This window comes from Thalia democratica, chromosome 1 (assembly GCF_965202585.1).
Source record: "Thalia democratica chromosome 1, ktThaDemo2.hap1.1, whole genome shotgun sequence".
Classification (NCBI taxonomy): Eukaryota; Metazoa; Chordata; class Thaliacea; order Salpida; family Salpidae; genus Thalia; species Thalia democratica.
The window spans coordinates 81,960,197-81,975,785 of NC_139165.1; positions in this window are offsets into that span (position 1 = coordinate 81,960,197).

Genomic DNA, 15,589 nt, shown 5'->3' on the forward strand with positions numbered 1-15,589 from the left:
TTGCAAGACTAGGAAACTGATTATAAGTTATTAGTTAATAACATTATTTAGTTTCCTAAAACCTTTTAAATGTTATTATGAAGAGATGTACTCTGATTGTTATGATGAAATTAAACATTTAATTTTTATTAAAAAACCTAGTGCTTTGTCTATAAGTTCTAACTGAAGTTTAAACTATGTTATAAAAACAAAACACTACCTGTAAAAAAACCTGTTGTTTATAATATATCAATACATGACTAAATGATTTATAAACTTTTTATTTAGTTTGATCTTTACAACAATAATACCATGTGATTTGTTTTTCAATGAGCTAATTTATTTTTTTCATGGTTAAAATGCAAAGACTTGAAGTTAAGACTATTAACTAATTGTTTACTGAATACACTTAAAAAAAAATTGTAAGTTTTCATTTTCAAATAATTCATGAATATTAACTTCACACATCCGTACATTTTACAATAAAAATAAATAGTCGGTATTTCAAATTGTGTTTGCTGTTTTATTTTTACATCATAATTTTTATATGGTAAATTTTTGACCATAAAAGTTATTTATTAATTTAAAAAAAAAAGAAATACGTATATATTTATTAAAACGGTTTTTAGGCAATCATTTTACATTAACTATCTTAATGCCACCGCTAAAAACACTATGTTATTACGTAACAAAATGTTTTAAAGTGATTAGTATGTCAAAACGAGGACATTAATTCACAAATGGCGTATTTTAAAACGCATTAGTATTAATTATTTCTACTTAAACTTTGTATGATTTTTTTTTAATTGAAACACATAATGACTTAAAACGCTTATTTATTGATTTTATACATAGTTTACAAGTTTATCGACTAAAAAAAGAATCTTAACAGAATATTAATAAAGTTTATACAGTAAATTAACTAACAGTTTTATCATAAGTACAGTATAACATAGAGTACAGTAAAAATTTTACCAATATTTTAAAAACCGCTCTATGATGATAGCTTCTTATAAAGCTGCAAACCTCACAGAATATTAGCTTTTATAATTCTTAAATAAAATGTTTTACTACAGATAAAAACAAAGCTTGCTTATGACAAAACGCGCATAACTTATTTCAGTCCTGATGTATACTAAAATAAAAACTAACATTCTGATATATACAATAAACTAACTTTATTCTTTTTAGACTGCCGAACAATGCAACTTAAGCTGTTTAACGTTTACTAGTTTAATAAATATAATTTGGTTACAGTTAAAAATCGTTATTTTACAAAACTCTTTGTAAAGAAATAAACTAACTAAGTATTAAAATAAAAAGTTACACTTGTACCAAAAAATCATACACTTTTTTACTATTCTTCATACTTCTAATACCATACAGAAAAGTTTAACAACTTTAATGTGCAAAGTTTCAAACAAAGGCGTCAGAATAGTAAAGCATTTTACTTAGTTCAAAACTAGATTTAGTAGTTAAACGTATCGTATTATACAAAATATTATTCTTTGGAAATATATTTAAAAAACTTGAAACTTTTGGTCTTTATCTATAATCCAGAGGTAGTCAATTTTATGTAAGCTGCTATAAATATATACAATGGCTAAAACATAAACTCAGAATTAACCTAACTTTGCACTTTAGTTAACTTCACTGCATGGAGGTAAATTATTTTGTTGTAGCTTTATCAAAGAAGTTTTATTTATATGATTTTTACTTGTAGTATTAATTTAACCATAAGCACTATAAGATAAGTATTATCAAAAGTTATTATACTACTGTATGTAAATAAACAGCCACTGATGAAATTGTTTTTGAATATATTCAGTAGTAAGTTTCTTAAATTGAAAATACAAGATAGAAAAGAAACACAAGATTGTTTAGTAAGCAAACATGTTTAAACAAAAATATTTACTTTTTTTCAGCTGAATTAAATACATTCCATTCGACCAGTTTTCCATGCTTACGTCCTGTATACAAAATAACAACACTTTTTGTTTATCAAACATATTAGCTTTCTGTACAATCTTAAAAAAAAAAGTTTTCTCTAAACTCAAAAAATAAGCTTATAAGTTTTTGTCTCTAAAAAGAATCATTTATATCATTCTCGTTTGTCAACTTTTCAATAAACGTGTAGCTATTATCAAGAGACTTTTACTTTGTCAATATACATGGACTTTTACAAAAAAATATCTCTTTTGGGAATAATTTTCTCATTACGAAAATATTTTAAAAACGTAAAATAAAATTAAAAGTGTTTAGCATGCAAATTTTTTTTTTTGCTTTTGCTTTAAACTGTCTCAAGAGTATTACATTTAACCAGTGTTAATTTAAATTTAACAATGTTTGCATCAAACGTTTTTGGTTAACAAACGGTCCAATCTTTGTCAAAATAAAAACAATTAAAACAAAACTAGAGTCTGTTCTTTTAATACAAAATTGTAATATAAAAAGTAACTAGTTCCAGAGTAACCACACAGAATAGTTTAATGAAACTATTTTTAATAGTTTACAAAGTATTATAAAAGTAACTAAAAGTATGTATAAGTATCACGTGTTAAGGCGTTAAATCCTAGAGATCCAAACAAGCAGTGCTCTTTTTGAAGTCAAAACAAATGTACTTGTAGGCAAACTATTTATAAGATTAAGACGTTTCGCTGCTCACAAAACATGGTCAGTTTTACAAAACATGCGTAAAATGACGTAAACTACTAAAGTTCAAAAAAGCTTACTATCAAGCAGTCCGTGGACTATATAGTTAAGAACGGGTCTAAATTGGACGAAGACAAAAATGCACGAGGGGACTAAATTGCACGAGTGCACAAAATTGCACGAAAACGATTTTACATCAAGGTTAAATTTTGCACGAGTTATATTTTTGCACATGAGTAAAAAAATAAAAGTAAATAGAAAAAAAATTCTAAAGAAAAAGCTACAGACCGAGGGTAAGGGTTAGGGGTAACAGTGATAGTAAAAAAAAAAAAAATTTTTTAAATTAAAAAACAAAAATTTAAACAATTCAAAAATTTAAAAATTATTATATTTATTGTAAAAAATATATTGTAAAAAACAAACTAAACTTAAAAAAACTAATAATATATTTAAAATATAAATAAATATAAACTAAAGATTTAACCCGTGCAAAATTGTTTCCGTGCAAAATCGTCCGCTCGTGCAAAAGTGTCTTCGCGCAAAAATGACCCTTCGTGCAATTTTATTTTTGTGCAGTTTTATTCCCTCGTGCAAAAGTATCTTCGTGCAATTTTGTACGCTCGTGCAATTTAGACAGCTACCCATATAACTAGTTAAAAATAATTATTTAGCGTTTTTTAAACTATTGAATTTCACGCTTTTTATACATAACAGCAATGAAATACGAATGTTTTTTACAGCCTTTGCTAAAGTTTTTGATGAACTCGAAAGTCAATTACCATCGGATTACGGTACGCCAAGCAAAAAGAAACATGTTTACTACTCAGTTTTCAGAGATTTTTTTGTTGCTTCAGTATTTCAACATAGATTCATAACTAATTTTATATTTTGAATAGTTTATATTTGCAATGTAAAGTCTACCCATTTTAATTTGTAATGCTTTTTAACCCAATAGTGTGACGTAATTTTCGATTAAAATTTTAAACACTTGACCACCTTTTTAATTTTCAGGGCTCAGTATCTTTTGGACTTGCATGTAAGCAGTTTATATTTTAATTGGCTTTTATTGTGTTTTTTTTTTTACTTATACTATACTTTAGATTTAGTCATTACTACTAATATATAGTATTTAAATTATTTTTTTTTTATGTAGCTTTAAGTGTCTTAAACTATAACTTAATGATAAGTAATTAGGCAGAATTTCGTAGTACTTTAAACTAAATTTTTTATTTAAATTTTATTTGTCAACGAAAACATTGTGAAAATTCTACAGTGCCTAAGCCTGGACTTTCGTATGCCGTGAGAATACTTATAAAGAAAGTACTTTTATAATCTTAAATTTTATTTTGTTCATTTTTCTAAAATTAGTTTGCTTAACCATAAATTTTAAATTTAATTTAACAGTTTTTTTATTTTATCTATCTTAACACTGACTTAACATATATTTAATTTGATATAAGATTAAATTATTTAATAACAAAATTAATGCAAACCTCGAGTTTAAAAGAGATATACTTTAAAGAGCAGAAAAACTAATAGAAATAAAATTGATTAATTTTTAATATTTCATGATTTGTAAAAGTCAAATCAGTCTCAGCTTTTTGTTAAAAGATGAAAATTTTACTATGAACAAACTATTTTTTACAACTTTCAAAATGTAAATAAGAGTTAATTTGATTGGTTTAAAAAAAAATAGGTAATTAGCTTTAACAGTGTTAGAAATGCTCATTTATTACTTACAACAAGTTTTACTAGTTAATAAACTAATGTTCACTTTTTTTTGAAGTTGTGTAATGAAAAAATCGGAAGTACGTAATTAAATTATGATAGTTTCAATGGTATTATCAGTAGTAATGCTTGTTGCTTGTTTTTTAATACACTATCCTTTTATTTAGTAAATTTTAGCTAGTATAAACATACTTTGAACTGTTGTTTATTATTGTAAAAGCTTAACATTTTTATAATTATAGTAAACTTGAGCTTTTTATACATCAAACTATTTTTTATTTACTAAAACACAGAGCTTGTTGTCAGACCTTCAACTAAAAACTTATCAATATGTTTTGTTAGTACAACTATAACACTTTTTTAATGAATTAAACAGTACTGAAATAAATTAGTTATTTTTATAGAGTTTATGATAACAAAAGTTATCTAATAAAACTTACTATTATAAATTACTAAGACTCTTGCGTAAAACTTAAACAAATACTTATTAAGACAACTTATAATAGCATTAACAAAACAACTTACATAAATATTAAGTTGAAACATAAAATAACATTTATATTGAATTTCACAAAACCATATTTAATATAGAGTAAACTATAAAAATTTAGTTTTCTGTACACAATACTATTTAACAAAAAAGTAATCACATTAGTAAATGTTTAACTGTGTGTAGAAAAAAGTAATAACTTTTGTTTATAACGTTGTTATTCAAAAAAACTAATTCAAGTTTTTTTTAATAAAAATTGTGGAAATTAGAATACTTTGCTGATTTTTAAACAGCTAATTAAACACAAGAGTAAAAATTTTGTTAAAGAATAAATTATGAAGTTGATATAAAATTTCAACTCAGTTTAATAATAATTTACTTAGCTTGCTTAAAGTAAGTAAATTATATAGACTTATAGATAGACTAATACTCATAATAATAACAATAATGATAACTTTTAAAGTTTTATTTTTTATATTCAAAAAAATATTTTTGATAAACGGAAAACATTTTCATGTTAGTTGAGTAACTCAAATGAGTTTTAATTTCTATCAAATAGAGTTTTACAAACAATATTGTACCAAAGCCTGTTTTTTTTTAGTTAAAAAACTTAGTGATTAGAAAAACTTTTACTGATTACTAATTTAGTTTATTCACAGCAAGTCAAAGTTTTAATTTTTTTCAATTCTAAAACATATGAAAAAATAAAATTTCTTGAATTTATTAAAAATTGTTAAGCAACAAGCATTCCACTTTATTTTTAGTTTAGTCAGAATGCATTGACTAAAATTTTAGTCAGTAATTACTCACTTATTACTTCTATCATTTTAGGTAAATAAGATTAAGCTAATAACACTTGATTAGTATAAAGTAAATGAACAGTATAAACTTTAAACAAGCTTTAGTTTTATGTATCATTTTATAGTAAGTTTTTTAGTTTAAGAACTTTTTAGTGGATGAACACAAAAATATTTTATCATTCGTTTATCAGAATTGTGTGTTTGTTTATCATAGTTTATAAATCAACTTAAATTTTGTTGAATCTACTCCGGTTTAAAAACTAACTAACTTATACATAAAACAACTTATCTAAAAGTATTACATTTTTCAATAGAGTTTTTAAACTACTAAAATAATCTTTGTTTAAACTTTGAACTTCGTCAATATAGTAATAATTGTTCTATCCTTTATTTAAAGCAATAAAATTTCATAATATATTAACTAAGTTATTTGTCATATTTTAAAAAAAATTCAACTCTAAACAGAATTAATAAAAACTTGTTGTAATTATAAACTATTAAGTAGCCAGTCAAGTTTAGTTTAACAGAATCATTGTTAATGTTAAAAAAAATTGGTTTATAGAGTCTAGTAACAGTTAATATGATTAGCTTTTTTGAATTTTAGTCGTGATTCTAGAAGTACATTGTAGATCTCTGATTAAAAAATATTACTCAAATATAAGACTTTACATAGTTGAAGACAACAACAAAACTTCTTCTTTACTAACAAAAACCATTGTACAGAAACCTTTTTTATAAATTAATGAAAATCAGGGCTGAACTGCTTATTTTCGTTCTTTTTACCAACTCAGTACGCGACGGAGCTTCCGATGGTAATTCGAAATGTCTCACGGGGTACCAGCTCACCGAGGATAACGCAACAAAAGCACAGGAGTTTAAAGAGGAGAACTGTCAGGCGGGTCAGAACTTTTGCTACTCCGCCAAGGGATCTTTGGTGGCAAACGGAGTAACTTGTGAGTTTGAAAATAACAGAGTGCGAATTTTGTAGTTCAAGTAAAATCTCTAAATACGTTTTGAGCCTTTTTTATACGCACTGCCTTTTTTAAAACGTGCAGTTTCTATCTTGCTATTGATTCGGATAATAAACAGTTGTTTCATTCAGAACAGTCATAAGTAAGAACTAGCTGAGTATTGCAACTCTACTGTATATATACAGTGCTTCCCCGCTCATCCGGTCCTCACTAATCCGGATCCTTGATAACCCGTCCGGTTTAAGTTTAAAAGTAGATCTAGATATTTTAGCTCAAATCTATGTGTTAATTTTTAAGCTTAAAGTACTGTAATGAAAATGTTGTCCAAACTATGTACCTTAATTTATTTTAAACCCGATTAAAGTTATGTTTCGTTTGTTTGTTTTCTGTTTTAAACTTTTGATTTGGTGAAATAATTTAAAACAATTTATTTTTAAAAAATTTAGTGAAGTTCATATCGCATAGTATAACACAAAAGAAGTTGATCTTTGTAAAGCAGGGGAGGGTAACGTTTTTCAATCAACAAGCCGGATCCGTCAAAATTTAGTCTTTTGCGGGCCGGACCATTTCGAATTAGTTATTTACCGGACCCAGTATCCGAATCCAGCCGAATAATGAATTTTTAGATCTGAATCCGGCTAAAAACTAATTTTAAGTCGAGATACAGATCCGGTCGAATTCTAATGTTAATGAAATTTCAGATCCGGCCGGAATCTAATTTTATATATACAGTTGATCACTTTTTTAAATCCTTCAAATTCAAAAAATTTTCTTAAGTCTGAAAACTTAAGATGTAGATTGAGATATGTCAGACGTTTAAATAGTGTCTATAAATAGAATTGACATTGTAATTGACAAAGGTACGTATGTAAAAAAAAAAACACTTAGCTTAAGGTAATTTTACAAAAAGATATTCCAACTAAGTTAGAACAACACAAAATATTAGAACAAAGTAGTGTGTATATTATTACACATTAATTTAAAAAGTAGTATTTTAGCATGTTTTTGAAGTCAAATTCTTACAGCTTAGTTTTGTAAAATATGATACAAAGTTTTGAACAAAATTTGTAACATTGACCCTTTGCGGGCATGTAATTTCGCTAACGGGCCAGTTATTTTCATTTGCGGGTCGGATCCCATTAAAGTTTAAAAAACGGCTGGGGCCGGTCATTTCACTCTGCGGGCCGGCCCGTGGGCCGTACGTTGCCGACCCCTATTGTAATACATAGTTTTTTTTATCTAGGTAAGGACTAATCCGGCCATTAATACAAAAGGAAACTTGCCCATCATGGCCGGATTATCGGAACGCAACATATTTCAAAAGCATGTTAATCTTAAAGTAATAACAACTAGTCTAAAGCAGCGGTTGTTCCAAAAGAACTTTTCAATCCTTTATTTATCATACTTGTTTACAAGTCAATATTAAATGCAGACGAAGTTGCTGAAATTCGCGGCTGCGCTTCTAAGTTTGATTGCGATCAGGGAGCCCAATGGATCGAGTACAACGATTTTGGAATGAGGACGCTGACCACGCTGTTGATGAGAATCGTCGATTGGCTTGGCTCTCCCGTTGAAGGGGGAGGGTGGGTTGTGGATACTGTTACTTTTGTGTTTTTAAACAATAGATTAATTTTTAGCACATTGATTAATGGTACTAATAAAACTCAACTTGTAAAACCTGAGTTCATTCTCGATGTGTGTAAAATATAAAAAGGTTTCGTAATCTTGCTCTAACTGATGGCTTACTTTTTTTTGTACAAAATTAAACATTATCGAAAACATAGTTTATAACATTAATAAAAAAACTTTTTGCCGTTTTGATAAAGTAATGTTGTTTTCAGAACCACCCCGAGTGATATGAAATGTTGCAGCCATCCTCCGTGTGAAGTAACTGTCAAACCAGCTGAAGAAGGTACCACCGAACCAGTACAGGGTAACAGTGGGAAATCGGTAAAAAATAATCTGATGATTGTAACCGTTTGCTTTGCACTTGCTCATAAGTTTTATGTCTAATTTTTTTTGAATTCGTAAAGAATTTTATAACAAAGGTCTTAAGAACTTAATAAGGTAGTTAAAAACGAAATTAACAACTTAAATTATTAATATTTAGTAAAACTTGTTATTAAAACATTTTTAGAAAAATAAATACCTTAAAAATTTGGTAATATTAATCATCGCAACATTACATATAAGCGTAATAAGTACAAATATCATAGCAAACTCATGCTGACATTATAAAATTAACTTGAAAACTGTTTAAACAATTCAATTTTTTTTATTAAAACATAACACATTCTACTTCATAAATTAAACAAACTTGATGGTTTAAACTATATTATTGGCTACATATTTTTATTTCTAAACTGCTATTTCACAAATTAATAAACTTTAGTAAAGTAAATGGTCTAGCTTGATTTTTATTCTTTTTGTTAAAGTGTTTAATTTTGATAAAAACTTATTGTATCTTAAATTTGATAATTAATATACATTCTACTAACAAAAAATAGTTAAATTCCACGTTATAACGTGCTTTAAAGTTCTATATTTACTAAAGATTTATAAGCTTTGACATAAAGCACTCTATATTTAGTCGAGGTAGCTTGAAACACTGCAATTAGCAAAACGGCTTTTACTTAACTAGACAAGTATAGCGTATAGTCTAACGATTTGAAAAGTTTTCTATTGAAAAAGATTGTATAAGGCAATTTAAAAAAACAAGTTTAATATCTTTAATGACATTGTTAAAACCAGTGCGATACATGATGTTTTCTTTGCACGATATGCAAAACTCATTTTGCTTTCATGTCTTGAAACCATACTTGTTTTTTTTTTTTGCTTCACCACATTGAGATTAATCTTTTTTTCATTGCAGCTAGGTAAACTGACGGTTGGCGAAAGGCTTTTGTGCTTAAGATTACTTTTATGACTTTTATACTTACATAAGTCTTTGATAATTTAATTATAGCCATTTTAAGAAACTATACTAATTTAAGTTTTATCACATTGTTTAGCATTAAAAAAACATAGAATTTAGATTAAAATAATAAATCTATTTCAAAGTTTATTCTTTGCTATTAAAAATATTTTGTAAACATTTTGAATTTGCATTAAAAGCATTCTTATACAAAAAACTGTTCAATATTTTTCAAAAATAAAAGTTATCTTATTTTTTTAAGCTAGTTAAATTTTTTTTTCTTACATAATAAGTTTAAATAAACCGTTATAGATTCTGTAAAAAAAGACAAACTTGCATTTAGTATCTAAAATAATAAAGTTTGCAGTAAAATCAGTTATAATCAAGCTCACTTTTTGGTCATTTTTGCTGATTGAACACAGCCCATTTTAGATGAGCGTTGACTTAGCTCGATTAGCAGTTTTTGCAATTTAAAAAAAATGTCCAAACTTTAGTTCCAATTATTTTCCTCATCTTTAAAGCTAACTAAGATTTTTTTCTAGAGAACGCTCCTTTGCCTTTAAATTTATTGGACTGGGGTTTGAATTTTTGAGTGGGTCACCTTAAAAGAAATATGAGGGATTTATGTTCAATTAATGATAGTTTTAGTAAAACGTACCTGTGTTATGCCTTGGATGAAAACAGTTTAGATAAAAAAAATATGAATCATTTAAAATATTCATAATTAAGTATATTAAAATAAGTTTTAAAATAATTCACTGGTACAGTGACCGTTAGAAAATTGAAGGTTTTTGAAATTTACAATCGGGGATATTTGTATATAATATTAAATATTGGAAATTAGGAAAAAAAACCCTTGAGAGCACAGCAAACTAAAAATATTAAAATTATAAGAATTAAAAATAATTCCATATTTTGGCTAAAACATCCGTTAGAGTAAAAATTCAAAAAAAAAATTTTTTTTCTAAGGGACCCAACTTAAAAATTCAAACCAAATTCCATTGGGTTATTTTTTAAGTAAAAGCAAAGGAGCGTTCTCTACAATAAAAACATCTTAGTTAGCATTAAAGATAAGGAAAATAATTAAATCTAAAGTTTATTTTTATTTTTTTAATTGTAAAAATGCTAATCGAGCTAAGTTAACGCTCGTCCATTTTAGTTCTATTTAGTTTATATGAGTGGAATCGCGTTTTGCCAAAAGATCCTCCGCTCTACTAAACACGAAAAATAACTTTTTTCAAGAAAGTATCACAACATTTAAATTAAGTTAATTGTTATCTAATATGAAAGTTCATTTTTTCAACAACAAAAGTAATAAAGCTTAAATTTGAAATTTATCTAGTGTAAAATATGAAAAAAAAAATTAGCTATATTTTGTTATTTTAGCTACCTAGTTACTATAGCGATAAAACAGCTGTAGTTAGTGGTTTTTAAATTTTACCATGCCTGTCGTGCACCCATGGTGAATAGTTAAACAGCGATGATAACCAATGTGAGTTGGGTTAATAAAATTAAAAACATATATATCAGTTTTAAACTGGCATACTTTTAAGTTATTTTTACTGTACTTTTACATTATACTTTATTTAGTTTTTATTAATTATACAAAATTGTTATATTATTTTGTTACGTCAAAATGTTTAAATAAATATTGTTTTGTATAAAAGTACATGTAAAGATGAACCTTACTAAAATAAATATTTTTTTAATACAAACTGCAAAAAAAGATTTACCTAGTTTGATGAGATAAATGATGTTTAAAAGAATTTACACAAATAACTAAAATTCTAAAACCAAAACTTTTACATTTTTTGCACATTTAACATAAAACAAAATTACTATATATGAATAATTTTTTGACATAAGCATAAATAAAGATATTATTATTAAAATTAAACACTCAAAGGGATATTTTTTTTAATTTTATTAGTTATTTAGTTGGTTTTATTTGAAATTCAACTTAAAATAGTAATTGCAAACTTATAGAATGATAAAAAAAATTAAATATAGAAAGGAAATAAATCAAATGACAAACAGATTAGTTAAATATAGAAAATTAATTAACTTTTTAAGTTAAAACAAAAGAATACTGTGAAACATAATAAAGCAAAAGCATAGACTAAAAGATTGTAACGATATTGATTTTAATTAAAAAATGACTTCAAGTATAACCTATGCCTAAGATAAACACAAAAACCGCGTTTAAACGTAACAATAAAAACAATTTTCAGTGCTTAAAAATTGGTAATTTAGAAGTTTCTATAAAATGTTTTCAATATTCAGTCTTTCAATTAAAATAAACACGAAAAATTGTTTAAACGTCCCTTTTGTAAACGAATTACATCAATAATTGGTCGAGGCATGGTTTTATAGGCAATTTCAAATATAAAAGTATAAGAAAAATATACTTTTAAGTTTAAAAAGACACGAAAACACATTTTAAGTATCCGAATTTCTAAAGATACCATTTAAGTAAATAAAAAAAAATAGTTTTAATAAAAAAAAATTGAATAAACATACTTTTTAGTAGATACAAACATAAAAAATTTGACAAAACCTCTTATCTTCAGGTTTTTAGCACAGAAATAAAATAAGTAATTAAAAAAGTTATTTTAGCGGGTTTAAATATATAAATTTTTAAAAATTAATCTTTTTAGCAAAAAAAAAAGACACAAGTAAATGTCTTTCAAGTTATTGTAGACAAAATTTTAAATATAATTTAACTAGTGTACTTAATAAATAAATAAAAACTTTTATAGGATTCATATAAAACAGACATAAAAAGGTTGATAGGGACATAGTTTTAAAATATTTGTAGTTATTAATAAACATATTAAGCTTATTTTTCGGTATAACAGCTCAAAACATAGGAGCTACCACTTTTACTAGACTAATAAGTTTATAAACAACTACTGTTGGTTAAAATAATTGCTTTACTTATTAGTTTTTTGGTTTGTTAAAAATATATTTTTAATAATTTAAAATATATTAAACATGTTTTTTTTTTACTTCATTATTCTGTTACCATAAGTTTACCACAGTATACATTTGTAAATGATATGCTAAGCAGTTGTAAAAAAAAAATTTACAACGAACAAACTTTTTGTAAAAACAAATACAAAACAATTCCTTTTACTGTTGGAGTGTTGCAATTTGTTGTAAATTTCTTATTATGGTTTTAGTTGTAATATTAACAAAATATATATTTAGTTAATTGTCTTACTATATATTTCTTGAAGTATGTTTCATATATTAACATTTAAAAATATGATTGCATTGAAATAGTTTATTAAAAACAATTAAACAAACATAAAAAATATATAAAAGCAAAATCTTAAATTACCTTCAAGGTTCAATGACCGAATTGGGAACATCATGATCGCTACATAGTTTTTTTTTACTTATAAAATAAACAAGAAGACTTTATTTAAAATACTTTCATTGTGTGTGACTAACTTTTAGGAAATAGTTTTACCCTTCATATATATATTTAAATTTCATAAAAAAATTGAACTCCCTTAACGGGCATAAGGGTGGTTCCATAATAGTAAATTGAAATACAGCACTACTTTCATATAAAAATGTAGTACTACTCACCTTTAAGTTCAACTTTTGAGCTTCTTTAAAAGTTGTTTTTGAAACAAGTCAGTAGAGTAACAATGTTAGCTCTGTTGATTTTAAACAGGGAACTCAAAGATTTACCTAACTGAAACTTTCAAACACTATTTATATTGTATATATTATTACCTTTTAATTTTATTTTTCCTAAAAAATTTAGTTTTTGTTGATTTTTGTGTTTAATCAGAATGTAAGCGTTTACAACGGTGTTTCAGATTAAACAAATTTATATAAGCTACACCCTTAGTTACTCTGACTTCTTACAAAAAATCTCTCCTAACAATTAAACTATTTTAGTAAAAGCTATCTTTTACACTTTTAAACTAAAAACTTATCCTGTTTGAAACAAAAAATATTAACACTGCATAGACAAATAAACTTAAAAAAGATGATTTAAGTTCAAAACTGAAATATATTTACCAAAAAACTAAATGAACTTGATATAAAACACTTACATCTTATGTTCAAAAAATATCAATTTCCAGGGTATTTGTTGCCTTAATTTTCAAAAACTGTCATATAAAAGGTTAAGTGTCGGGGATGGGGGAGTTGGGGGTTTGACGTTTTTTTTTCTTTTACAAAAATTAAGGTAGGCTCTTGTTTGAAAGATTAAAGTATATATTATTATAAAATTTTTAAAAACAAAATATTTCAATAAAGTTTGGAGATATAATCAGTTTGAAAAAAACCATATAACGAAGTGAAGTTAAAAATTTTCAAGGCCTATATTCTTTGAACTTTTAAAATTTACCTAAATAACATTTTATTATCCACTGTAGTTAATCTTTAAATTAACTTTTATAATCATCGTTTGTTTGTAAAATTGTAATTGACGTTATAATATAACTATTATTTAGCTGTTAACATCAATTTTCACGGCTGATTGATTTTAACTCCTTCAAAAAAACTATGCTTCGTGTTCAGTGGAGCGAAGGATCTGTTGGCTAAACATGAAGCTACCTAGATAACATTTTTGTTACAGCTACATAAAATGAGAACAGGTTGAAAGAAGCTTATTATATTGTTTTTTAGGGTAGATTTATTTCTTATAAAAGTTTAGGTAATTTAACAGCTCCAACTTAAAATATATAAACGCATTTAAACCTTTACATATTAAAATTCATATAAGTGTCCTATTAAAAAATAAATATTGTTTTGAATTATTGTTTTAAATTTTAGTCTTAACTATCACTGTAAATAGTCTATTGTATGAATGTTTAATAAAATAATCTGTTGTGTAAAATAAAATAAATTTAAATAAAAAAATGAATAAAAGTATATATCTTAACATTTTAGAAAGTATGAGCATTGCAAAATGTTTTAATTATGTTCTTTCTTACTATTATTTTCTATATCCTAGCTTACTATAGTAATAATTACTTGCAAATCTATAAATATAAAATTAAAATAAGGGGATGCTGATCAACAGCTTTAAGATTAACTTAAACTATGGTTACAAGTTTTAAGATTAAAATTTATTGAGGCTTATTTTTTTTAACCTGGTGAGTCTGAATCCATTTTAAAATTTATTAACACAACTATAAGTCTAAGGGTAAATTTTTTTTTATAAGTATAAATCAATAATTACTTCAGGTTATCTAACAAAATATTTTAATTATTAGTTTTGTTAATACTTTTTTTGTCTCTATTGAATCTTATAATAACTTTGAAAAAACAATTTCAGTTAATCAAATACACAGTTTAATTCAAAGTTAAAAAAAAATCAAAATGATTCAGGTTTATATAAATAAATTCAGGACTTATCAGAATAACTTAAGCTATTTTGAAACTACTTTTAGTTAATTTGTAAAACTTAGGCAGGCTGATTCTTTTTTGTTTGAATTTCTTTTGATCAGATTACTTTTGATTATTATGCAAAAAAATCAAGCCAATTTAAAAACTTTAAAACCTATTGTTTTTTTGAAAAATATCTTTGCTTAGTCTATTTTTACTATTAAGATTCTTTAATCTTTCAAGCATGATAGTCAGTTAGATCAGTCAGTGTTTCTGAGATTAAGTTTTTAATTTACTAAACATTTAATTTTCTTACTTAATTAGTATATTTAATTTAGTTTTAATAATCTGTTACAGATTCTGAGAAAAAATCTTACTTGTATTGAATAAATCTGTTATAATATATTTTCAACAGTATAAGTACTCTGAAATTCTAAGTAAGCTCAGTTTTTGATCTATTTAGCTATTTGAATACAGACCAATTTAGTCTTGTTTAAAAGAAGTCTATCTTATTCTTTATCAAAGTAATTTTAATTTTACCATTAGTTAAGTACTTTAACTTCCTTGACTTTAAATAATTATATGCAGACAACTTTAGACATGAAATTTCTTGTAAGAGTCCTTAAAAATATGTAATTATTTTTTATAATTTTAAACTATTGATTTTTAAGTAATCTAACTATTACTGTAAATAGTATTTTAT